Genomic DNA, 2,450 nt, shown 5'->3' on the forward strand with positions numbered 1-2,450 from the left:
ACCAAAAACACCACCACCGCCACCGCCTCAACGGCCTGCCCAACCCAGCACTCCCACACACACACCTGCCCCACCAACGCTCCACACACGCTTTCTTCCCTCTCCCCGACCCGACCCAAGCCATCGCACCGCACCGGGTGAGGGCCTTAGCTTCCTCGCCCGCCCCCCCGCCCCCGACACGCAGGCAGGCAGAGGGAAAGGCCTCAGCGCCCCCCAGGACCGTCGCGCCGCCTTGGCCTCACGGCTTCCCTGCTCCCGCACGGCAGACACACGCCCCGCTCTACCCCCGCTGGGGCCAAAAGCTGCCTACGGCACCTGGGATTCCCAGGCGGTCACCCATCCAGGTACTAGCCAGGCCCGGGACGGTTTACCTTCCGAGATCGGACGAGATCGGGGGCATTCGGTCCGGTATGGCCGTAGGCCCCCGCCTCCCCGGGCTTTAGCGTCAGCAGCCTGGCCTCAGTCAGCCGGGCCCAAACAATTAACCCGGAGGCCGGGCCGAGGGAAAACTTCCTCCGAGCCGGCCCAAGGGGAAGGGAGGACGAGGACGCCGGGCCCGGGAGGTGACAGGACGTGCACGTCAGACCCGGGAAGCTGTGCGCCCCGAGGTTAACCCCCGGGCCGGGGCGGGGAGAGAAAAATGTTCTAAGTCCGGTAGGGACAGCAGGTCAACCCCGGTCCGAGGCGGGGAGAGAAATTTTCCAAGTCCGGCAGGGACAGCAGGTCAACCCCGGCCGCCGTAGCAGAGGTTGACCTGGTGTCCGATTCGCTCCCCGGGCACCAGGTCAACCTCGGGCGCTTTAGCGGAGGTTGACCTGGTGTCCGATTCGCTCCCCGGGCACCAGGTAAACCGTGGCCGCTTTCAGCGGAGGTTGACCTGGTGGCCGATCCCCTCCTCGGGCTCCAAGTCCGGCAGGGACAACAGGTCAACCCCGGTTCCGGGCGGGGAGAGAAAAATTTTCTAAGTCCGGCAGGGACAGCAGGTCAACCCCGGCCGCCGTAGCAGAGGTTGACCTGGTGTCCGATTCGCTCCCCGGGCACCAGGTCAACCTCGGGCGCTTTAGCAGAGGTTGACCTGGTGTCAGATTCGCTCCCCGGGCACCAGGTCAACCTCGGGCGCTTTAGCAGAGGTTGACCTGGTGTCCGATTCGGTCCCCGGGCACCAGGTAAACCGTGGCCGCTTTCAGCGGAGGTTGACCTGGTGGCCGATCCCCTCCTGGGGCTCCAAGTCCGGCAGGGACAGCAGGTCAACCCCGGTCCCAGGCGGGGAGAGAAAAAATTTCTAAGTCCTTCAGGGACAACAGGTCAACCCCGGTTCCGGGCGGGGAGAGAAAAATTTTCTAAGTCCGGCAGGGACAACAGGTCAACCCCGGTTCCGGGCGGGGAGAGAAAAATTTTCTAAGTCCGGCAGGGACAGCAGGTCAACCCCGGCCGCTTCAGCGGAGGTTGACCTGGTGTCCGATTCGGTCCCCGGGCACCAGGTAAACCGTGGCCGCTTTCAGCGGAGGTTGACCTGGTGGCCGATCCCCTCCTCGGGCTCCAAGTCCGGCAGGGACAGCAGGTGAACCCCGGCCGCTTTAGCAGAGGTTGACCTGGTGTCCGATTCGCTCCCCGGGCACCAGGTAAACCGTGGCCGCTTTCAGCGGAGGTTGACCTGGTGGCCGATCCCCTCCTCGGGCTCCAAGTCCGGCAGGGACAGCAGGTCAACCCCGGCCGCTTTAGCAGAGGTTGACCTGGTGTCCGATTCGCTCCCCGGGCACCAGGTAAACCGTGGCCGCTTTCAGCGGAGGTTGACCTGGTGGCCGATCCCCTCCTCGGGCTCCAAGTCCGGCAGGGACAGCAGGTGAACCCCGGCCGCTTTAGCAGAGGTTGACCTGGTGTCCGATTCGCTCCCCGGGCACCAGGTAAACCGTGGCCGCTTTCAGCGGAGGTTGACCTGGTGGCCGATCCCCTCCTCGGGCTCCAAGTCCGGCAGGGACAGCAGGTCAACCCCGGCCGCTTTAGCAGAGGTTGACCTGGTGTCCGATTCGCTCCCCGGGCACCAGGTAAACCGTGGCCGCTTTCAGCGGAGGTTGACCTGGTGGCCGATCCCCTCCTCGGGCTCCAAGTCCGGCAGGGACAACAGGTCAACCCCGGTTCCGGGCGGGGAGAGAAAAATTTTCTAAGTCCGGCAGGGACAGCAGGTCAACCCCGGCCGCCGTAGCAGAGGTTGACCTGGTGTCCGATTCGCTCCCCGGGCACCAGGTCAACCTCGGGCGCCTTAGCAGAGGTTGACCTGGTGTCCGATTCGCTCCCCGGGCACCAGGTAAACCGTGGCCGCTTTCAGCGGAGGTTGACCTGGTGGCCGATCCCCTCCTCGGGCTCCAAGTCCGGCAGGGACAGCAGGTGAACCCCGGCCGCTTTAGCAGAGGTTGACCTGGTGTCCGATTCGCTCCCCGGGCACCAGGTAA

The 2,450-nt window shown here is 65.6% G+C and overlaps 1 non-coding gene across 1 annotated transcript; it reads right to left on the bottom strand.

Moving 5' to 3' along the window:
- Positions 1 to 303: 303 nt before the first annotated feature.
- On the bottom strand, positions 304 to 422 carry LOC142006049 (5S ribosomal RNA). Its single transcript, XR_012643197.1, has one exon. It is a non-coding gene; the product is annotated as a 5S ribosomal RNA (ribosomal RNA).
- Positions 423 to 2,450: the final 2,028 nt, after the last annotated feature.

This window comes from Carettochelys insculpta, unplaced genomic scaffold (assembly GCF_033958435.1).
Source record: "Carettochelys insculpta isolate YL-2023 unplaced genomic scaffold, ASM3395843v1 scaffold_0038, whole genome shotgun sequence".
In the NCBI taxonomy this organism is placed as follows: Eukaryota; Metazoa; Chordata; order Testudines; family Carettochelyidae; genus Carettochelys; species Carettochelys insculpta.